The 25,381-nt window shown below is 40.1% G+C and overlaps 1 long non-coding RNA gene across 1 annotated transcript; it reads left to right on the top strand.

Annotated features, from left to right (window-relative positions):
- Positions 1-4,116: 4,116 nt before the first annotated feature.
- Positions 4,117-4,834, top strand: LOC146718325 (uncharacterized). Its single transcript, XR_014922601.1, has 2 exons — positions 4,117-4,220; positions 4,435-4,834. It is a non-coding gene; the product is annotated as an uncharacterized LOC146718325 (long non-coding RNA).
- Positions 4,835-25,381: the final 20,547 nt, after the last annotated feature.

The raw sequence follows: 25,381 nt of genomic DNA, 5'->3' as shown, positions 1-25,381 counted from the left end.
GACAAGAACAGCGATTTAAAGCCTTTCAACATCAGTTTAGACTTTTGCAGTCAGAAATCCAAGTCAGAACATCACCATCAGATTCTGCAGAAGCTCGCTCTGAATCATTAGAGTTTGATATTCATCCTTCTTCCTCTGTTCAGCAGGCCCAGGCTGAACCAGTTATGACTAATTCCAATCCAGCCATTTCACCAGCATTTCAGTTTCCCCTACAAATAGAGGGCAGATTGGAAAGATTAACTGAAGCTGATGATATTGAACATTTCCTGATCACATTTGAACGTATGGCTACAGCTTATCGATGGCAGAAGTCAGATTGGGTTTTTCATTTGATACCCTTGCTTACTGGTAAAGCTAGAGGTGCCTATGTTCACATGGACATTGATGATTCATTAGACTATGATAAAGTGAAATCAGCTATTCTGTCAAAATATGACATTAACCCTGAAACATATAGGCAAAGATTCAGATCCCTGGACGTTCAACCAGATGAAAGCCCTCGTGAGCTATATGCGAGACTGAAGGAGCTTTATGGGAAATGGATCCAGCCAAAGGGTAAAACTATTCATGACATTGGTGAAACTATAATCTTGGAGCAGTTTCTCAGAATGTTATCTCCTGAGCTTCAGGTTTGGATCAGAGAACACAACCCTGGTTCAGCAATGGAAGCGGCTCGGTTAGCTGATGTTTTTGTTGCTGCCAGAAAGAAGGGGCAAGCATGGAGCCATAATGCATGGAAGGTATCGAGGGACACCCGGAAGATACCTCAGCAAAACCATCTGGATTCAGCAAATACAAGCACCAGTAAGAGCTCTCAGTCTACCATTAGACCACCAAAGGCCTCTGGTAAGAAGCTCATTTGTTATCTTTGTGGATTAGAGGGCCATACAAAACCTATGTGCCCAAGAAATTCTGCTAAAATGGTGCAAATGTGTTTTGCTCCTCGTTCTAATGCTGATCCTGAGCAGGAGAGTGACAAATCCATCAAAATGAGCCAGATTGAAGTGAATGGGGTTCTACTCAATGCCCTTCTTGACTCTGGCAGTTCTCGGTCTCTTATTCACTCAGATTTTGCCCCACCTAATATTGTTCGCACCAGTGATACAATTTCAATCTGTTGTGTCCATGGAGATGAGAAAAGATATCCGACAGCTGACATCTACATTAAAGTTCAGGACCAGATGTATCTGCTGAATGTGGGTGTTGTGAACAGTTTGCCTTACTCTGCCGTGTTAGGGCGTGACCTTCCTGTGCTTTTTGATTTGTTGGAGTCTGAGCAGACTGAGGAGTGCAATGTAGCTGTTACCAGAGCTCAGGCTAAGCAAGTCAGTACCCACTCTGAGACCCTGAGTGCCCTGCCTTTTTTTTAATGAGGAGTTTGAGACAACTGTGGTGAAGCCACGAAAGACCCGCAGACAAAGAAGGCAGGAGAAATTCAAATTTTCACCTGTGGATACACTAACAGACGCTGAGCCAACACCGTCACCCCTAGGGTTTAATATTCCAACTGAAATTGCTGAACTCCAAAAATCTGATCAATCTTTAATATCTCTTTTCCGGAAGGCCAAAGAAAAGGAACCTGGAGTGGAGCAGGTTAACAGTGAGTACATCTTGCAAAATGACATTCTCTATCGTCAGCAGGGGTCGGTGCTGCAGCTGGTGGTTCCCCAGAAGGTTAGAAACGCCATTCTCACCTTAGGGCATTCTATTCCGTGGGCTGGCCACCTTGGTAAACACAAGACCACAGCTCGCATCAAACATCATTTCTACTGGCCTGGTCTTAGCAAAGATGTGGCTCAGTTTTGTAAAAGTTGCCCACAGTGTCAGATAACATCTGCTAAAATCCCCCATAGAGCTCCACTCCAACCTCTCCCTGTCATCGGCACTCCTTTTGAGCGTCTTGGAATGGATATTGTAGGGCCTGTTGAGAGGAGCAAAGCAGGAAATCGTTACATGCTTGTTGTAACAGATTATGCCACAAAATATCCTGAGGTGTTCCCTTTAAAATCTATAAAGGCCAAGCCCATTGCATTTTGTTTAGTGCAGTTCTTTGCAAGAGTTGGGTTTCCACGAGAAATACTAACTGATCAAGGCACTAACTTCATGTCTACTCTGTTAAAGCAAGTTTATTAGTTGTTGGGCATTCAGAGTCTGAGAACTTCACCATACCACCCTCAAACTGATGGGCTGACAGAACTGTTTAACCAGACATTGAAACAGATGCTCAGGAAGTTTGTCAACGACAGTGGTAACGATTGGGATCAATGGCTGCCATATCTACTCTTTGCTTATAGAGAAGTCCCCCAAGCCTCCACAGGTTTTTCACCTTTTGAGCTGTTGTATGGTTATGAGGTTCGTGGCCCTCTAACTCTGTTAAAGGAGATTTGGGAGGGAGACAAGGTGGAGGGGGGATCCAAGAACATTTTGTCTTATGTCATTCAGATGAGAGAACGGTTGGAGAAAATGGGTGAACTTGCTCAATCACATATGGTGGAGGCCCAGCAGCAGCAGAAGTCTTGGTATGATAAATCTGCTCGTCAGCGTGCGTTTTGAGCCAACAAATTGTTGGCAAAGTGGCAGGGGCCATTTGAAGTCATGAGGAAGCTGGGACCCACCACATATGAGGTGTCCACCCCAGGGCAGTTGCGCTCCAGCAAGGTCTTGCATATAAACCTTCTGAAGGAGTGGGTGGAGCGTATTGAACACAAGGCGGATGCAATGCTCATACGGCGAGTGCCTGAAGAAGATGAAGCAGATGAGCAATATCTACCACCTGCTGGCTCTCTAGATTATGATCTCAGCCATCTCCCAGAGGACAAGCAGCAGCAGGTGAGAGAAATGTGTAAATCAGCAGTCTTTCAAGAGAATCCAGGGAGAACTGACATTGTCGAACATGATATTGTGGTACGAGAAGGTGCCTCTGTGAGACGATTAAGTTACAGGATCCCAGAACGTCTGCTGCCTTCATTGAAGAAGGAAATCGATTTGATGCTATCTCTAGGGATCATTGAAAGATCTAAGAGTGAATGGTGCAACCCTGTGGTCTTGGTACCCAAAAAGGATGAGAGTATGAGGTTCGACATTGATTTCAGGTACCTGAACTCCATATCCATGTTTGACTCCTACCCGACACCAAGAATTGATGATCTACTTGAACGTCTGGGAAAAGCAAGGTACCTGACCACAATAGATCTGTGTAAGGGTTACTGGCAGGTCCCACTCACTCAACGGTCCAGAGAGTTCACAGCATTCAGAACACCATGGGGGCTTTTCCAATTTACAGTCTTGCCATTTGGACTACATGGAGCTCCAGCAACTTTCCAACGGCTGATGGATCAGGTATTACATGACTGCTCTGACTTTGCTGCTGCTTACTTGGATGATATTGTTATCCACAGCAACACCTGGGAGGAGCATGTGGAACACCTGCGAACTGTTCTGGACCACCTGCACTCAGCTGGGTTGATGGTGAATCCGTCAAAGTGTGTTTTTGCCGCTGCTGAGACAGAATACCTGGGCCATGTCATCGGCAAGGGGGTTATCAGGCCACAAGTCAGCAAAATCGAGGCCATGGAATCATCCCCCCTGCCCCAAACAAGGAAGCAGCTGAGATCCTTTTTGGGCATGGCAGGTTTCTACCGTCGTTTCATCCCTCAGTTCTCCAACAGGGCAGCTCTGCTCACAGACCTGACGGGATCACGTTCCCCCAATTACATCCAGTGGACAGAGGAGGCAGTGGCAGCGTTTCATGACATACAACAGTCACTAAGTAAGCAACCGGTTTTGTACAGTCCCAACTTTGATGAACCATTCATATTACAGACTGATGCTTCAGATCGGGGCCTGGGAGCTGTCCTCCTTCAGGAAACCATGGAAGGCCGCCATCCAGTGGCTTACATCAGCCGGAAACTGTTTCCACGGGAAGTTCGGTATTCCACAGTAGAGAAGGAGACCTTAGCGATCAAGTGGGCCCTGGACTCCTTCCGCTACTATCTACTGGGAAGAGACTTCACCTTGGAAACTGATCACAAAGCACTACAGTGGCTTGAGCAGATGAAGGACACAAATGGGCGAATTACCTGCTGGTACCTGGCCTTACAGCCATTCCGATTCACTGTCCACCACGTACCAGGCAAGGAGAACCTTACTGCTGACTATCTCTCTCGCTGTTCCAGCGAGAGCTCTGAAGAGGGGAGGTGTGTGATGGCATGCCACACATGGTAAGCTCCACACCTCATCACCCGTTGATTCACTTTAGTTTAATTTACAGTCACTACTTTAAAATATTCTATTTATTGTTCAATATCGTTTCTTTATTAAATGTATTCATTTTTCCATCACACCTTCCAATGTTTATATGGCGTGCACACATATTAACCTTGCAAGGTCAAAGTTCTGTTTTATGTTATATTAATACATCTTTCGTTGTTTGAGTTACCTGGGGGTTGGTGTCTCCTCCTGTCTGGCAAAAGGTGTGGCAAAGGGCTGGGAGACCTGAAGTACTGCTGACAGCCTAATTGGATTGCACCACATGCTTCATTGCCTGGGGGGTGTTTCATGTTTGTTTAAATGTTTTGTATTAGTTGGTTATATGGCAGCCATCTTGTTTTCCCCCATGTGTGTCATTTGGTTTAGCTAAACCAGTATTTAAGTCCCCCTGTGTGTCATTTCAGCAGGTCAGTTTACCATATGTTTGTTTGAGGTTTTGTTAATTATTATCTTGAGTTTAGTCTGTTGAGTTGACCTCTTTTATTGGTCTGCCTGTTTAAGTTTTGGCTTTGTTAAATATATTTTCATATTTTTGGGTCAATAAAACCCGTTTTTTGAATTAAAACCACCGGTGTCCTTTATGCTTTACTGCTTGGTCCCTGACACAGATTAAAGGTCACTTGACCAGCAGATTTGATTGGATTTGGAATCAAGACTTTGTGAGCTCCCAGCTCAGAAGTTCTGGATTAAACTACCTTACTATAATATTCACAGCTTACTTTACTGGGTTACTATTAAATGAGATTCATGCCTATTTGTTTTATTTTCTTCTGTTCATTAACCCATTTTGATATCATTGTTAATTAATTGTTAATAGTTGTTTTAATGACTCTATTACTTAATTTTAACTTGCATCTGGTAATGTGCAGCACTTTAGTTAGCATCTGTTGAACAACGGTTCTGTACAAATAAAGTGACTCGACTAAACCTAATGCACATTTTTGTTAAAAGAAAATAAAATTGACATCGGGTCCCAAAATTAACAGTGGTGACAATCTCTCAAGAGGGGGTGGTTGAACAATTACCACAATTACTGATCAGTCCTTTAATTGACTGGGTTGGATAGAATATCACAGATAGCTGGGCTCGGTGTCTCCACAAAGAGACAGTGTGAATGATAATCACTTAGCCCAAATTGGAATGGCACTGTGCCAAACTGGATGTGCAGTTAACCATCTCTTTACAGGAGGATAGCATCGGAGCTGGAGGAAGCTGAAGGGGTTCATAGACAGCTTCCTTTCTATTTTCAGCCCTCCTTGATAAAGGTGCCTGACATCATCTAAACACTGAAGCCTATTTGTAACCAGGTTACCAGCTATCTTTCATCTGTAATTGAGAGCATGCAGCTCGAGTCAGAAGTGTATCAACAATATAAAATGTTGTTAGCCTTCCATCAAGCAGACTCTGAACGGAATTAATAGCTATCATCTGAGAGGAAAAGAGAGTCTGAGATAGACTGGAATGGGGGTTGTAATGACAGTAAAAGATGTTCTCTGGGAATTGTTGTTATTATGGCGCAAGTGAAAGAAACAGAGAAAATACATGTAGGCACATATGCGTGCATGTATTATCTTACCTTGTTTGAGCAGCATAATAACAAAAATAAAGAATAATCTTTTCCTACAGCCAAACACTTGAATCATCATAGTTTCTTAATAACCACAATGTGACTAGAATAGACTGGTGATGGAAAACCTTGATAGCCACTCTACTTCAAGGTAAAATAAAACCAAATTAGACCAATCAACCACGCAGATTGATTTTTAGGAAAGTGAAATACAGATGTGGCTTTGCCTGTATGAAACAACAAATGTAATAAACAGCAAAAACGTTATTAAATCAATCCAAAATCTAAACATATACGGTAATAAAATAGCAACAACATTAAATTATGGTGGCTCTGGATTCAAATTAGTTAAACAAAAAACAAACAAAAGCTAGGCCTATTCTAGACACTGACATAAATACTCCTCTAAATAAAGTACATCTACACTGCACACTCTAGTTGAGAGCCCAACACAACAAACCAGGCCAGCTTCCTTCACGACACTGTCTGAATAAAATTTATTTGGTAAACATCCAGAGACAGCATGGACCAAAAAAAGTTGGTTTGGCTTACAAATTAGCGTAGAGGGGCACTCTTTGAACTATTACACAGCAGGTTAGCAAAAAAATGAAAACATAGCTAAAGCTGAAAGTGTAAGGCTACTGATATTAGTAAAAGAAGAGAGTGATATCTAAAGAAAGCTATGAAAAGAAAGTTTGGCATCTGAAGTAACCCTGAAAAAATAATCCTTAAAGTAGAAGAAAAAGCTGGGTATACATACATACCTTGAGGATAAAAGCTTGTGTCACTAACATATTTAGTCTGCAGTAGAGTGCTAATTGTTTACTGTATGGGGTCTGCATTTAGGTCTTAGCTGGATGTCCTCATAAACATAGCAAACACTGAGCAATAGATATTCACAAATGGGCTGATCTGTCGCCCTAAGACAACTCCAATTCCTGCCACAGCACAAGTGCATTTACGACTGTGCCAGACATAACCCCGCTGCCACTTTTGGCCCTCCTTTTCTTTTTTCTCCTTGCCATCTTCAAGTTCCCAGCGCAGTTTGACACAACAGCTCCAAGCTGACCTTGGAGAGTGATTTCTTGACATGTACTTGGCAAGGGAGAGGAGACTCCCAAGTAGATACATGATAGACACGCATCCCCCACCTTGTCAAACCATTTGCTCCCTGCCTCCCATCTTCACTGTGATCCAGTGATGGCTTGTAAGAATGTGGCAAAGGAGTGTTTGAAGAGAGCTTCTGACCCCTAAGTCTTTTCCCAGAGTGTTTGGAGAGTTTTTATTTCATTTTATAAATCCTATATCCAAATCCTTTAAACACACACCCATTTAAATAATGTTAAGCCATAAGATACTTTATGGTCACATCACATGTACGCTCTCTGTTTCAAAGAGTTATCCTGCTATTACATCCAGCAACTGAACTTGATTTAGTACTGTGATAATGATAACCCAGTTTATGCCGGCTCGATGTGCACTTTGCAGCTGATATTGACATAGGTGTCGTCTACGACGAGTCCTTTTTTCAGCATGAATAAACACATGTAGCCCCTGTTGGTGCCGTGGTGCAATATTATGAAATATTTTTCCAATTTCACTTGACTTTCTTTTTACAGAGAGGCTGAAATGAGAACCTGCCACATCAGTGCAATTGCACTGTAAAGCTAAACAAATGGATTAGAATGTACGAAATGTTTCACACTGAATGCGGGGAAGTCTGTGTGCTGCAGGCAGTCAGCAGTTTGTTATAATGGGAATTTCAGTCTTGTCTTGTTTGCCTTGGAGCTGAACAACTCCGGTGCCCTGCTTGTGTGTGCTCTAATTACAGACAAGATTAGAGCAGGCAAATTAAACTGCTACCAGCCACTGTTTGTAATTGCCACAAGCAAATGTTTGTAATTATGAACAGATTGCTTTACTATCGATAATTAAAACAACAACACAACTTATTTAATGACTATCGGGAGATGGGCACTCTGAAATTGACAAAGCAGAGCAGAGAAAATCATTTTCACCCTGACTCTCTTGCCTTTTCCTTTCCTTTGTTTCTGCTGCTGCTCTTTTGTTTTCTTATGGCTGCTCCTGCACTGAAGATCAGATGCTTTCGACTGGATTTGCTCCAGTTAAAACGAAGACATTAAAGTCTGCATTGATTGTGCTGCTGTCACAGAGCTCTCACATCACCCCTTTAAGCAGTGATTGTCCATTGTCGATGTGGTAACTGATATAGAAAGATGTTGGTATTATTAGTTGTGCAACCATGATTATAATCCCCCACCTGTTGTCAGTTATTTGATACTGACACACAATATCAATCTAAAGCAACTGACCCTGTCGCTCTGCTGGCTAATGAGCTGCATTATGAGGCCGCTGCCAGCAAGATACTTACTCTCTCAATATTTTAGCACCACCACTACTTATAAATAGCCAGATACTATTAATCTTTATGCAGTTTGCAAATATTGACCTTCTGTGGCCTGCCATTTCTCCCCTTTATTCTGTTTCAGTGTTTGTCTTCTGGTTTGTTAAACTCTGTGCTGATCAGTTCATACAGCCTACTAATCATTTCTCAAAGACCACATGTCTGCATTTAGCAGGCCACCTTAGGACAGAACAGGTCATTACACTCACCATGGGTATTGGATTAAATTAGCAATATCTGGTGCAGGGTTACTTATGGCAACAATTAGCTGGCGGTTAGCTGTGTGATGTAGAGATACCGTAGGCTTGTATTTTTTATAGTGAAACCTGTCAAAACAACTGAGCCTTGACTTTTCAGCACAGTGATGCTGAAAATACATCAGGTGATGTGCAACTGTTTGAAAAAAATGTGTCAAACGCGCTTTGTAGGACAGATAATTCACTTCGTTAAATGCGCCTGTTCAGCTTCTTGTTAATGCAAGTAATTGATCAGCCAATCATGTGGCAGTAAGTGGGTGAATGTAGGAATGTAGACAGGGTCAAGTACTGCAAAATTTCAACCCAAGCATCAGAATAGCATGGTTATTGGTACCAGGTGGGCTGGTATGAGTATTTCAGAAACTGCTGATCTAGTGGGATTTTCCCACACAACCATCTATAGTGTTTACAGAGAATGGCCTAAAAAGGGAAAATATCCAGTGACTGGCAGTTCTTTGTGTAAAAATGTCCTTTTGATGTCAGAGGTCAAAGGAGAATGGTCAGGCTGCTTCGAGATGACACAAAGGCAACAGTAACTCAAATAACCACTTGTTTCAACCAAGGTATACAAAAAAAGCATCTCTGAATGCACAACATGTAAAACCTCGAACCAGATGGGATACGGCAGCAGAAAACCACACTTGGATGCCCATCCTGTCAGCTATGAATGTGAAACTCACCAAAGCTGGACAGTATAGCACTGGAAATCTTTTCCTGATCTGATGAGTCTTAATTTGGATTAAACAACATGAAAGCATGGATCTGTTCTCTGCCTTGTATCAGCGGTTTAGATTTCTGCTGCTGGTGTAATGCCACACTTTGAGCCCCTTAGTACCAACTAAACATTAGTTTATTGAAACTGTTTAGCCTGCAGTCCCATGAAAAGAGGAACCAGTGCAGAAATTATTTAAACAATAAATTATAATAAGTGGTAGAGAGGGATTCCATGGTTGTAATATTAATGCTACTAGAAACACAACAACACACACGCTCACATTTGTAAATTCGTCTGTCTTCCATTAGCTTCATTTATCATCAGCACTGGTTTTTGAAATTGTCACACTCTGCATTACCCACTTTAAACAGTTTAGAGCTAGAGCACAACCATAAACCAACTATAATAACTATAATAACCATATTAAACAAAACAACAGACACTGTAATGTTGATTCTATAATACTGGAGTAATATCCTAAAACTTTCTCTAAGTAATTTGATTTTCATTATATGATTTTTCCAGTCTATCAACTCTGAATAATATTTGGATTTAAATTTATTTTTTATTGGGCTATTATTAAAGTCATAAGATTTAACCCTTAAAGGTCCGGAGGTTATTGTTTGTTAGCAATACCACAGATAGTTTGTTAAGGAGCTAGCATGCTTATCTAAACACAAAGTGAGCAAGGAACATGACATACTGTGGAACAAAGCTGTAAGGCTTCATTCCTTTGTTTTTCCCAGTGCCAGTGAAACTTTGAATTAGGTTGTTTTTAGCTACTTACTTACTATTACTTACTACCTAATGTTAGTATTATAATTAGGATAACAGACCTATTCTTATTGTTGTTATTGTTGTTCGATGATTTTGGCTGACAGTCTGCCTCTGCACAGTTTGTCTTTGTAAAGCATATGTTTATTGCACTTAGGGGATGAAGTGGCACTAAAATTTAAAAGAGCAATCTTCCACCTTTAGAACCAGTATCCCCCATCACAGCCCATTACCTCCTGTATTCATTATCTTCATTGTTATTCCTTTGGTGTCTTTTATTTTTAAGTTCTAATAAGCTGGTCTTGATATGATAACAGATGGTGTTTCATTTTGTCATGGACCTGTAGCAAAAGTGCCAAGAGTTGTGATATGTTTGATTTTATTAGAGATGAGATTTAGCACATACATGCTACATTACTGCAACAGAACTCCCATTTCTCATCTGCAGGAGAAAATGAAACTGTGATGAAATGTAATATAGTCCCCCTCAGGCAGAACTGGAGGGACTGGGAATTGCACCACAATAAATCTAATGGATATTACTGCACTCACTTCTCCCTCTCTCTCTCTTTTTTTTACCCACTATGTCTCTCCCTCTCCCCCCTTTTACCTCCTCTTTTATTCTCTCTGCACGGATTACACACACTCACACACGCACACATATCCAAACAGTATGGCATATAAAGATTTACATTTGCTTGAAGAGCCCATCCTTGTTTCCACAGGAAAAAAAATCACTTATATTTACCATCAGTTCCATTTTAGATTGTCCTAATGGATTTCAATTACCTAACTTGAAAGCTAATGAAGTAGATGCCTTTCTTTGCCCCCACACTGCATTCTAAAAAGCATGACAATTCAGAGGACAGAGGGTTATATGTACAATTCATTAGCCAAGAGCCATAAAAAGGACAAGCTGGAATTGTGGAGAGATGCTACAAAATGGCCAGCTTTATCAATTTTTAGGATGGAAGATAACCTGAATGAAAAGTAATTTGTTGATATCATCCATTCTGTATAATAAAAAAAGAAAAACATATATTACTGAGCCCATATTTCCCTCCCATCTCTAACATTTAGCATCTGTTTTCAACATCCAAATTTAACATTATGAAGCATATGTTTACACAAACAGAACATGAGCAGTGGTTTAATGCTTAACATTTAGCAGTTTTTATTTTCAGAGCCTTCAGCAAAAGTGCAATACAAGTTCTCTTACCCAAACATGTTTTTAACTGTTAAAATCCAGTTACATTTTATTTATATAGCACCAAATCACAACAACAGACCCTGAAGGTGCTTTATGTTATAAAGTAAACACCCCACAATGATACAGATAATTCAAATATAGCTCATATGAACTTTTTTCATCTCACACACCCGCAATGCCAATGTGCAGGTTATTCTCTTACTATATAATTTATTATATATAAAGTACAGTAAGTTCGATTGTAATATACATTCTCAAAGTTGAATACATATTTGGCATTTCTGACTGAAATTCAAGGTTTGTTCTCATTTTTATCCCGGTCATACCTCAAAGCTGTCACTTGAAGAACCAAGTGAATCCCACTGAGAATTATAACCTGAGTGAGCTTTATGTAACATTTATAATTCTATAATTAATTACATTGGCTTCATAACACTGAAGTTTTTGTTTACTCTCTATACTCCTATTGATAATGAGGTAAATTTTCTCAAAGAAAAAGCTCTGTAACACAGCAAGGCCCAGACTTGCCAGAATTAGTTAGTGGATACAATGAAACTCTTTGAAGTACTAAAATTCTGAAGTTAAATTTATCAGGAAGCACAAGTAAACAAGAAAACTTTAAATTACAGTTTGTAGACACATTCATCAATTTCTTTGCTAAAAAATAACAGTTTTTGCAGTTTAATGTGTTGCTTGAAATGGCCAAAATGTTTTTTTACTAGTTAAGTGACAAGAAGTCTTCTTGCCCTGCTTTGCTGGAGATGACCTAGATCTCACTGGACATGGCCTGGATCACTTTAATTAGACACCTGTAGGTGACTGTATTTAAACAGTTGCTCAGCAGGATCTTTTTCCCCTCCATTTGGTCTTCCCAGATTTTGCATTCTGCTTCAAGACAGAAGATTCAGATATTATTCATCTGCCTTGGATTTTTCTCTGTAAGAAACCAATTTATTTTTAGAGCTATATTTTGTCAATGCCTGAAGCTTTCTGTGTAAGAACCAATAATTATACAGTTCTCATATCTTAATTATCCTAACAATTATTGCTTCTGTGAATGCAGCTGCACTCTAAATGTCATCCAATTAAAATGATTAAGTCAAAGGTACACACCTGACGTTTGAAGGGGGGCTGTTGCACCATGTCAAGTCGGGACTATATTTATGTTTCTATTTCACTATGTTTCTTTCATTTTTCTTGCTTTTTTGTTGCCGTTTAATACAAATTAAACTAAAAGGCAGACTCAGGAAGCCAACTGCAGATTTGCAGGTTTTATTGTGAAACGTATGAGTATTCGAGAAACAGTGATGTGGTGTTCTCTACTGCAAAAAGTTAGAAAAAATAGTTTTGACATGATTCTGTGGCATTTGTGATTTGATTCTGGTGAGTAACAGCTAAGTATTTTTCTTTTACAGGTGCAGTGACTGGTTGGAAGGCTCATGTAAGTGTATTCAGAAGTCTCTGTTAATCTCCTCGTGGCAACAGGAATCTGAAAAAACAAAAAACAAGGTAATCACCTTAGCTTTGGGCTGGTAAATGGAGAACACAAAAGAAAGTAAGGTTACACAGGGAAAAACACACAAGAACTCATTAAAGACATGGGAGGCCTAATTATCGCCGTAATGATGACAATAATCTGGTGGAGGGTAGCAGCACAAGCAGGGTCTTAAATACAATAAGTCAATGAGTTAATGTAGAACAGGTGTGGAGAAGAGCGCCTGGGAAAGGGAAACCCCACCCACAGGTGGGCCAGGAAGGAAAAACCAACCCGCGACATCAACTAAGAGCCAGAGAGTGAACAAGAGAGGCTACGGACAGAAGAGGGAAAAAAGAGGGAAGGGAAAAACCAGAGGCCTGCCAGGACTATACCATTTTTGTTAGATTTAGGTTAGGAAACGTTATTCCTCTGGGTTAAGAAAAGGTTTTGTCATAGTCTCACTCAAAAACCATGGCAAATATTGGGAGAGGTACAACTTAACCAAAGTTTACTTATTTATTAACCAACCCCCCCCCCAAAAAAAATCTCTCTTCCAAAAAAACCCCCCACAAATAACTTTATGAGATCTGTTAGTCAGTGTTGTTGGTGTGTCAGCAGTTGGATGAGTGATTGAATATTATGTGTGTGGTGTTGTGTAGTGTAAAACCAAAAATAACCAGGCTGAAGCCAACCGAACAAATAACATGGTGCTGGGTGAATGGAGAGAGACTGAAAGCTGAGACAGGCAGCTCATAAATGCTCCAGGGAGACTGACCAGATGCTCCCAGCTGCACTAATTAATCCCGCCTACCAGTAACCTGGAAGACAACACAGAGGGACAAACAGGGGAATACACAGCAGGATCTTGCCAGGTTAGAGGACTGTCACAGTTTGGATTAAAATCTACACTTTTATCAAATTAAACACATGTTAGAAATTTCTGTTTTTTGCTTGCTAGGCTGGTTTCTGTTTCACTGTGTGTTTGTCTTCTTTTCTTCTTTGCGTCTTCTTAGTGAAGCAAAGGAGACAATGAAACAGAAAACAGAGGCCAGCAGAAAACAGCAGTAACCACTCTATCTCACTTTCACCTTAAGTTTCCTTTCTTATTATCTTTATGAATGTGTGCAGTGTATTCCTACATGAACTAACATGCATTAGCCACAGAATAGGCTGTTACTACACAGGACAGAGCTCATATTACAACACACAGTGGGAATGAAACTTTATTCTCTGCTCAAAGCGGCATTACTTCTGTAATTCTTAAAAGGTTAATAGCTGTTTGCTGGTATATTAATCTTTTAAATGTTGTATATAGAAAACACAGCCATAGAGCAAATGCAGTATTCTTTTGCATGTACTGTATATATCTATTCCTACAAACACCTAGCTGACATCAACAACATCATTAACCAGTTCAGCTGCATCCGAGGTCTTACTGAATTTGTACCATATATATTGTTGCAATTAAGTTCCTAATATGTCTCTGTATATGTGATATAGTTATATGTGTAATGCACTTGATAATTGAAGATTCTGATTAGAGTCCTTGGCAGGATGAAGTAGCTCTGGTTTCAAATATCACAGGATGTTTTATTTTGAGTGCAACCTTGCAAAAAAAAGGCTCTTGATCTGATTGTGATATTCAGTTCACCTGTGCAAAAACAACAACACATTTAGTTATAATTTTGTCTCACTTTATAAAAGTGAGTGTAGTTTCTCCCCGTAAAATTCATTTTAGGTATTCTTGGAGTCAAAGATCAAAGTTTTGGTTTGTTAGACAAGTACAGGAACAAATTAGGATCGCATACTAAATTACTCATGTGAATATAAGTTCTGTAGTCTTAACAGATGGTGTAACACCTACACTGTAGCAGTAAATTTCTTTTTTGCTCGGGAGTATTTATACCAAGCTTCCCTAACCTTGCTAGTGTTCCACTGCTGTGCGCAAATAATAGTTTTTTCAGTTATCTCAAGTTGTGACCAAAACAAAGTTAATCAGGATAGGACTCTTTTGTTTCTAATAAAAGATCAGTTATTATATTTAGGAATGATTATAGGCTCTGACCAATATGTTCATCCAATTTAGGTGTCAACCTATATGGATAATTCTATTATAGAGCGCTGTGCATCAGCTCATTCATATTCAGTATATTTGGCAAGTCAAAAATGATAGCTCATATTTAAACTGCATCATCACTCTGTGAGGTAGTCACACTCGAACGTCAAGGAAGGTGGTAGGGAAGCAGACTATGCAGACATTTTGGGTTTCCAAGGTGAGCAATTTATTTGCAGTGAACTTAATTTAATGTATAACTTAACAAAACTTTCCCCAAATCAATTCATTTAACAAAACTCAACATAACATGGCTCTGGTGACACAGCTCACCTCTCCTCTCTCCTGCATCTGGTAGAGACTGGCTTTAAATAGGGCCATCAATTTCCCTCCAATTGCCCAGCCAGTACCACTCACTCAACTGAGGGATCTAAAACTCTACTCAGGTTATCTAAAAACACAAAACCTCTACACACTTCTAATATGCACATTTACACAACTAAATGGCAGTATTAACAAAAGGAAAAACATTCAACAAATCCCTTTAAACATTAACACAAACAAAAGGAAGCATCTCTCTGGAAAAAGAAACCCCTCCACATGGTTTGACCTGATGATGTCATGTGTGACATGATCAGGACTTTAAAATGAGGAAATGCCAAGCGGGCGTTTCCCCACACCTGACACTCATGAAGACTGAAAAGACAAACAGAGTAAGTATGAACAAATGACTTAATCTGTAACATAATAAAGTATAAAGAAACATAACTTAGTATTTGTCTTAATTTGCAGAATGTTTGATTTGCCGGCAACAAAACGCTTACACAAACAAACCCGGGATAGTGAGTGAAGCAATGTTACTTGACAAATAGCAAATCATAGCAAATACATAGAAACAGAATAATGTGTATAATGTGCAAAAAAAAGGTAAACACATATGGGACAAATGGAGAGAATTACAACTGCTTCTCCACTTTGTCACACACTCCATATTATCATTTGAGGAGATAATGACTGTTGCAAGACAAATCTTTCTTTGAGAGATATTTTTACATTGTTTTATTTTGATGTGAGAAATGCACACTGTAATTTTGGTTCTGTACACTTAAGCCTGTATATGAATTGTATCTCTAAACTAGACTTATCTGCATGGTAAAAATTGCAAAAGACAAAGGAGCAGGATAGACAAATGATGTGAACAAAAACACACATATGCCTTTTCTTTAAATAAACTAGTGATAATAAAGGGAGAAAAAAGCCACTTAATGTAAAATCGTGCTGAGTGTCAAAATTATGTTTTTTCTTTGATCTTGTCAATCACATGTCTAATAACTTGCAGGGAAACTGTATTTTTCATTTATCTGAAAACGATCAACTAAGTAGTACAAATAAAAGTTTCGAATTATATTCTTTGGTACAGATGAGAGTAAAAATCAGGCTCATATATGTTCAATTTAAGAATGACTGATATTAAAAAAGACGTCCATGTATACTATATAAGCGTGACTATAACAGTATATGAGCATATGTATGCCTTTGTGCATACACACTGTTGTAGTTTTAAGCAGCTGAGCCAAGCACTCCCTACATGTTTAGCAGCTGTGGATTATGTTGGACATTTTATGTCTAACATAAAATTTTATGTGGGAGCTCAGTTTGTCTTCCAATGTTGTGTTGTTGTCATGTGTTTTTGCATTCTGTTAAAGCCTAATTTTGAAAGTCTGATAGCAGCTTCCAGTTTTGTTCATCTCTGATCTATTTGCTTGATGTGCATTGCATTAAGACATCAATAAAAGATTAATTTGAAAATCAACATCAAACATCAAACTGCTCTAAAAATACACAGATCAGAATTATGATCAACATGCTAAATCTACAGTTAAATGGTCATGCCCAGTGAATACCTGTTTTTCTTATATGTATGGAAATATGATTATCTTCCTCTAATGTTACAAATGAAGTGCTTTTCAAATTCATGTGAAAAGGGTCTAGCAAAGAAATGGCTAACAAATACAGTAAAAAGCTGAATTATTTATTACTCACATATCTATATTATTGCTAATATATATTGTAATATATCTATATCACTAAAGCACTTCTGGATGGATGCAAACTGCATTTCGTTGCCCTGTACCTGTGCATGTGCAATGACAATAAAGTTGAATTCTATTCTATTCTATTCTATTTCTACTCAAGCAACACATTAAACACCCAGGAGAGGTTAATAAGTTGAACAGAAATACAAAGTGCTAAAGAACACAGCACATAATCTTACACTTAAATATATGTGTCATTTAATGTTACAGCTCTGCTCTTGTGTCTGTGTTCCCACAGCAACCATGTCTGACAGCTCTTTGTCAAAAACAAGTGTTCAATATCTCCCTCAGTGTTGAAGCAATGCTTGCTTTGATTGGAGAGCACGCAGAAGGTCAACTGCTAAAATTCAATGAAAGCGAGCAAAAATTTCTGGGATTTAAAAAAGCTCTACATATCTGTAGGCATCAACAATAATATCAGCTTCATAGTACCATCTTCTGCTTTTCCATGATGCCCCTTCCTCTTAGCCATTTGTTTCCCTTTTGAAGGATCCATGGCATACTTGCTGAGACGCTGCTGAGCGCGCTCATTTACATTTAACAAGAGATCAAGAGTAAGTGGCAGATACCTCTTGAAATTCATCTAATTTGCTTCATGGAACTATTACAGACCATATTTCCATTGTAATATGAAGAGCTGTCTATTTGTTACATGAGCTAATTCAGTACATTCATTTCACATAATCAATGATTAATTTGATTATTGATCTCTCTGATTAATGAACATTAGAGGATGAATAAATTGCATAGCTACACAGTAAGTTAAGCACAGTAAGTTCCAGCAGTTAACTTTAAAGGCATTTTTAATGCAAAGTCTAATGTCATTTGTGGCACAATGAAACAGTTTCTGGAAGGCAACCTAAATCAATACTAGCTGTTATACTATTTTAAGGTATTTTAGCCTCCACAATGGCCAATGCTGTATATTTATTGCTCTTTTTTTATTGTCCTCTTTAACTGTCAGCAATTTTTGCTGATAAACTTTTATAATAGATATTAGACCGTCGTGCCATCTTTTCTGTGTAATACTAAGGTATAATATTCTGTACTCTCTGTATAATATTAATACTATTGATTGTAGTACTTCGTGTTTGTGAATCCAAGTTTTAGTTGTGCCTTTTCCTAATTAAATCTTAACAACTGCCATCAATATCAGAAAGGATCTAGATGGTTACCCGCCTTTTACCACTTAAAAAAGAAAAAAAAAGCCTTTTTATGATGACGCATGGTAAATGTTATCCTGTAAGCCACATAAACAATGCAACAGCATTACAGAAATAAAAAGTGTTGTGATGTGATTATATTTTTCAAGCTTGTCATTAGATGTCTGATTTTTGTTTTAATATGTTTTCACATCAGTTGGCGCTTGGGTTGATGACACCAGGATCTGCCCTAGCAGGGAGCCCCATCTGTAGCTGACATTACAGCAGGGCTCACAACCTGTTAGTAATTAGCTTGAAAAGTCTGGATCAGATTTGTGCATACAGTGTATTATCACCAGAACTTCAAAAAGAAGCAAGTGAAACTCAAGCCAATTGCTAAGCAGTGAAATGCAGCAAAGGAAATTTCCAAAAAAAGTCATCAAAAAGCAATACCAATCAGGAATAACTATTAACTAGAGTTGTAGGAATAACATATTACCAGATATATAACAAGATTCAATAAAGTGTCTCTGCTCAATAATTTCACAGCAGAAATAGGATATCTGTAATGAGAAAGCCATCATGTGAAATGCTTTCTACTTCTGAATAAGTTTGGAATCTTTCAACTTGTTTTGATTTCATAGCAAATGCTTGATTTACTTTCACTACTACCAAAATACTGTTTTTCTTCCAATAAGGCAGCTGTGCAATGCATATTGCCTGTTTAGCATTTTTGGGTCAGGGGGTAGACATCATCATCCCCACTGTCTGAAATTGGTTGCTGAGCCCCAAGAACAACAACTGGTGCACTGAAGGTGTTGAGTGTGGGAACAACTGACCTGAGAGATAGGATCGTGGCTAAGCAGGAGGAAACCTGGATGCTCTGTGGCCGATTACCAAGACTACATGAAGTACCATCGGAAGGAAGGTAAGGTATAAGATGTGAATGCAGCGGCCATCACTGAAGCCAACCAGCTGATCTACACTATGGCAGCAGTAATCACTGTACATGATGCCTGGGTACAAGATGCCTTGTAGCAGACATCTTGTAGCCAGGCATCTGGCTACAAGATGAATGGCCAGAAGCGGGAGTACCCTCCATGGAGAAGGAGACTAGAGATCAAGGCAGCACGGAGGGAGGTTAGCCAAATATCAGAGTTGAAGAAGGGTGTGGATGAAAAAAAGGGGTGCCTACGAAGTACAGCAAGCTGCCTGTATCTCAGGCCTTAGAAACTGCCAAGCAAAGGCAGCACAGCCTTGGCCAGTAATTTGAAGAGGTACACAAGAGAGATAGAAGGCAGGAGAATAAACCAACTGTTCTCTACTGAACCATCCAAGGTGTACTTTCAGTGGCAGGGCAACAGTATGAGAATAGCACCACAGAGGCTGGAGACATTAATGCACAGAGGAGACCACAGCAACCTCCCGGAAAAGGATCCAGTGACCATTAGAGTGGCAGACATCCAAGATAGAGTCTTAAGCATGAAGAGTTGGACAGCATCATGCTCTGACATAATCCACACCTATGAACCACATTCCACGAGCGGCTGGCAGCACAAATGAACCAGCTGCCAATGGACAAGACATGCCCAGAATGGCTAACAAAATGCTGGACCAGTTCTGATCCCCAAGGATCCTCAAACGGGACCACCTGTCCAACTATTGGCCAATAACCTGCCTTGGCACCACATGGAAGCTCCTCTCAGGCATCCTAGTGGCTAAGATAGATAGTCATATGGCTCAATCCATGAGTGGGGCACAAAAAGGAATTGGCAGAAACACCAGAGGGCCAAAACATCAGCTAAGACCAAACTGACCAACCTGTCCACTGCTTAATGCCACACACCTGGATCCTGGAATGCTTACATATGTACAAGATCAACAGGAATTCAATGGGGATGTCGCAAACAACAGCAAACAAGCAAAAACTTTAGCCACCTCCTCTGCATGAATGACATGAAGCTGTATGCCAGGAGTGAACAAGACAGCAATTCACTGATCCACACCACTAGGATTTACAGCAATGACACTGGAATGTCATTCGGACTGGAAAAGTGGAGTAGGATGGTAATAAAGAGAGGGAGGGTAGTCAGAACTGAAGGCATTGTACTACCAGAAGGCAACATTGCAGACATTGAAGACAACTACAAGTACCTGAGGGATCCCAAAGGCAAATGGGAGAGTTGGAACCAGAGTCAGCTGAATGGGGAAAACAAGATTCGTGCAAGCAACACCTATATCCTGCCAATTGTCAGATACCCTGCTGGGTTAATAAGCTGACAAAAGGAGGAGCTAGAAGCCACTGACATCAAGACAAGGAAGCTCCTTACCATGCATGGAGGATTTCACCCCAAGTCCAGCACCCTGAGGCTGTATGCTAAGCAGAAGGAAGGAGGTTGAGGACCAGTGAGTGTCAGAACCTCTATCCAAGTTGAAACAACGAAGATGCATGAGTACATTAAGAACCTGGTCACAACTAATGATGTGCTTAGTGAATATCTCAGGCAGCAGAAACCTGAGAAAGAGGGCAAGAGGAGGAACCATGATTAAAGGACAGGCTCCTGCATGGCATGTACCACCGACAGATTGAAGAAGTGACTGATATTGGAATATCTTACCGGTGGCTGCACAAAGCATTACTGCAAGATGCTAGCAGGCAGGGCATACATGGAATGCCATAACCAAGTGGCCGGCATAGTATACAGAAACATCTGTGTTAACGAGCTACTTGCGCTGACGCGTTGACGCTGTGCAGCCCCATGCCCGGGGCGATCCGTGTTAACTCGCTAACGGCAATTTGACGCATTAATGCAGTTATGGCATTAACATCATTTAACGAGATTAACGCTGACAGCACTAATTCATGGATGTTTGTTGTCTCATCCTGGAGTGTGGTGCTGATACTCAGTAGTCCCCAGCCTCCTTCCTTCCACTTAGCATACAGCCTCAGGGTGCTGGACTTGGGGTGAAACCCTCCATGCATGGTCAAGAGCTGCCTGGTCTTGATGTCAGTGGCTTCTAGCTCCTCCTTTTGTCAGCTTATTAACCCAGCAGGGTATCTGACAATTGGCAGGATATAGGTGTTAATAGCCCAGATCTTGTTCTTACCGTTCAGCTGACTGCTCAGTACTTGTCTGACCCTCTGCAGGTACTTGGTGGTTGCAGCTTTCCTAGCGGCCTCTTCATGGTTCCCATTTGCCTTTGGGATCCCCAGGTACTTGTAGCTGTCCTCTATCTCTGCAATGTTGCCTTCTGGTAGTTCGATCCCCTCAGTTCTGACTACCTTCCCTCTCTTTGTTATCATCTGACTAAATTTCTCCAGTCCAAACGACATTCCGATGTCATTGCTGTATAGCCTGGTAGTGTGGATCAGTGAATCGATGTCTCATTCACTCTTGACATACAGCTTGATGTCATCCATGTACAGGAGGTGGCTGACAACTGCTCTATTCTGTAGTTGGTATCCATAGCCAGTCTTGTTAATGACCTCACTGAGGGGGTTCAAGCCTATGCAGAACAGCAGTGGGGACAGCACATCTCCTTGGTAGATTCCACACTTGATGGTGACTTGTGCTATGGGCTTGAAGTTGGCCTCTAGTGTTGTCCACCACATCCCCACTGAGTTCCTGATGAAGGCTCTTAGAGTCCTGTTGATCTTGTATAGGTCTAGGCATTCCAGGATCCAGGTGTGCGGCAGTGCACAGGTTGGTCAGCCTAGTCTTGGAGTCTCAGCTGACTGCTCGGTCTACCAGTAGCTGGTGTTTTGCGTCTCTGGTATTCTTGCCAATCCCTTTCTGTGCCCCACTCATGTATTGACCCATGTGCCTGTTCATCTTAGCCGCTATTATGCCTGACAGGAGCTTCCATGTGGTACTGAGGCAGGTTACTGTCCAGTAGTTGGATGGTACCGGTCCCTTCTGGGTGTCCTTGAGGATCAGGACTGTCCGGCCTTTGGTTAGCCATTCCGAGTGTCTCTCGTCAACTAGCAGCTGGTTCATTTGTGCTGCCAGATGCTCACGGAATGCAGTCAGCTTCTTCAGCCAGTAGGTGTGAACCATGTCGGGCCTGGTGCTGTCCAACTCTTCATACTGGAGACCCTTTCTTGGATATCTGCCACTGCGATGGTTACTGGTCCCTGTTCAGGGAGGTTGCTGTGGTCTGTTCTCAGATCCACTAGCCACTGAGCATTGCCGTTATGGGTTGTGTCCTTCTCCCATGTGCTCTTCCAGTATTGTTCTGTCTCCAGCCCTGGTGGTGCTATTCTTGTTCCCCTGCCACTGAGAGTACACTTTGGCTGGGGCCATGGAGAACAGCTGGTTTATTCTCCTGCCTTCTATCTCTCTGTTGTACCTCTTCAAGGGGCTGTCCAAGGCTGTGAGTCTTTGCTTGGCAGTTTCCAAGGCCTCAGGTATGGACAGCTTGCTGTACTTTAAAGGCACCTTCTTTGTTGCACCATTCTGCAACTCCCATAGTTGACTAACCTCCCTCCGTGCTACCTTGATCTTGGCCTCTAGTCTCCTTCTACATGGAGGTTACTGCTCCTTGTGGCTGTTCAACTTGTAGCCAAGCATCTCACTGATCACTGCTGTGGTGTAGATCAGCTTGTTAGTCTTGAGAAATGGTGGCGGTAGGTATCATCTGTAGTGCTGCATTCATATCACCTACTAGATCTTCTGGGGGTCCACAGAGAGGACACACCATGAATATATAAGCATTCTGACAAAAGAGACTATTATAGACATTATATGCAAAGAGGACTGTAAAATTAGGCAGAGGTTAGAATATATATACAACAGCTAAAAACAATCAGGGACTCAGAGAGAATACAAATACAGGATGTCAAGGTACTGGAGACAGGGAAGGAAAGGTGGTGAAAAAAAATTAAAAAGGAAGTGATAACTAAAAAATTAAGGGACAGAGGGAGACAAAGATAAGAAAACAATGAGGGCATGGAGAAATAACATTAGGAAGGCCAAAATAAATATCAATTTAAAACAAAATTAAATGGTTTTTGAAAATGATAGTAAAAGGGCGCCATTAAGTGAAATCATTATGCAGTTATATGTGCCATTAATTGTCTGGTTTTCTTTGTGCGGGATCATATTTTTAAGCAGATGATGGCCAGCAAAATAAAAATAGTTTTTTTATCTGCTCACTTTTTTAATGGCATATTTGTGAGTAACTCATTTATATATGTTTGTGTGAGTTACAATGTACATGTTTATGTGCACTTTACCTTTCCACTTAAACAAACATAATTCCAGTTTGAGTTCCTGTTAAATCTTTATGTTTAAACAGTTTACACTGAACATCAGGAGCATAAAAATATGTTTTTAAATATTTGTTTTAGGAGGAATATCAGGAAAAGAGGAAGAGAAAGCAGGGGAGAGACATGCAAATAATTAAAATTAGCACCTACCCAGCTATTAAGCTTCCCCAAAGTAAATGTTTCAAGTGTAAGAAGTCATATTTTGTAGTCAAACTTATTAAAGTCAAGCTTGGACTTTTCTCTGTATCTGGGAATAGTCAGCTTCTTCTGGGATACAAACATTCTGGCCTGGACATTCATATCCAGATGGCCAAGTCTAACAGCCATCTGTGGCTCCATGATCCAGATATAAAAGACACAAAGGCAGTTTGTGATAACTGACCCTGTAGGAAATATTGGTTTTGAGCAGTTGGTATAAAAGGTCACCCACTGTTTTAATATGTCTTCTCACACTGGGACATTGTGCAAATGTTATAGTTGACCTGGTACCTCTAATTAAAAAATGTATTCAATAAACTTTTTGTTTCATTTCTCAATGCCAAAAATGGTGTTTAATCTGAAAAACAACTGTATATAGAAACAAATAGAGTAAGACAATATTTTATCATTATATTTCTTCCTCACTGTTTTCATTATAGAGTCAATGTTTAAGATTGAAGTTTAAAACAGGGTCAGCAACAGTTGGTTTCTGTCTACGTTATCTCAAATCTTTTCTTTCTGTATGCTACAACAATAAGTCAGACAGTCTTGCACTCATGAAACATTATTATCAGATTACAACCATCCAAGCAAAAATGACCTATTGCAGTTTGTTAAAAGAAACATAACTAAATTTAATGAGCAAGCATTTTAATCAACAGCAGACACGATAGCATGCTATTTTCAAGGACTCCTAGCATTTAATGTGTGTGTGTGTGCGCGCGCATATGTTTGGGGGTGGGGTAGTAAAAGTGAGGTTAATCACCCATGTGAAAAAAGGAAAACCTACAAACAAAAGTGTTCAAAGGTCCTTTCATATGTTTTCCATTGAAATTTGGTGAATATTCTGTCACCGTGCTTTTGAAGTGATTGCTGAGCATACAGTTCAGAGAAATGCTCCTTTGGGCCACTGCCTCTGCAGTCTTTGTTGTCATCTTCATTGTGCTTTGCTGACCCTGTGCTTTTCTATAGAGCAACATCCTACACCTCAGATTAATGCCTCATTAGGCCCGGTACTGGCTGTGAGCAGGGGTGGTGAGCACATCTCATGTCTATTTAGGCACAAATCCCACACCCAAACTTTCAGCATGGAGGAGAAATTATTAAGAAGCCCCAAACCTGGGTACTGTTTAACTGCCATTTTCTCACACCCTTCACTTTATAGCAGGGCCAGAGTGCACCTACGGGTCTTTTTATTCCTCGCGGCTTATCCTTGATCTGTTCATGTGATTGTCAAAGTATTCTATGCTGCTTTCAATCACATCAGCCCCTATGAAAAAACAAATTTGACTCTTACGTGACCATTTAATGTGAGTTTTAACTTTAACTTTTTACCATTGTTCTATTGCTAGAACCATGCATGAAGTATTGAAAAGAAAAACTTCATACAATATACCAAACACAAAAGCTTCTGGGATTTATTTGTTAAAGTAAAAGATAATGAGATTTTTCATATTAAAAAAAGTCCCACCTAATTGTTTGATTAAAACAGCCCTGCTTCAGTTGTCTAGTAAAGTTGGTTCATTTAAGTTGTTGATGTCACCTTCAAAACATGTGTGTACATTTGTCTCAGTTTCATTATTCAGCCTGTGGTATTAGCCTACTTATAATTCCTATACAGGCTATGTGTACCACCCTAAATATAAACACAACATTCTTTGCATCTACAATAAAGTCACAAACAGCAGCTATTTATTTAGTACCACTGAGACATTGTCATTCAGTTGCAATTGTACCTTTAAATGAGAAAAGACATGCGTATAAAATTATCAGAGATAGTGTCTTTTAATATATAATATTTTAAAAACCCTTTTTATTTCTCTTTTGTTAGTATTCCATTTGGACCAAATGGCCTCTGTCTTTTTTTCACATTGCGTGGCAGTCTCACAGTATATAGCTATACACTGATTTGAAGGTACCGTAGCAAGT

Source organism: Copadichromis virginalis, linkage group LG1, assembly GCF_057382275.1.
Source record: "Copadichromis virginalis isolate Kocher_CV1m ecotype Utaka linkage group LG1, C_Virginalis_male_GT1.1, whole genome shotgun sequence".
NCBI lineage: Eukaryota > Metazoa > Chordata > Actinopteri > Cichliformes > Cichlidae > Copadichromis > Copadichromis virginalis.
The sequence above is the reverse complement of the archived record's forward strand: the minus strand, read 5'-3'. Positions and strand labels throughout refer to the sequence as shown.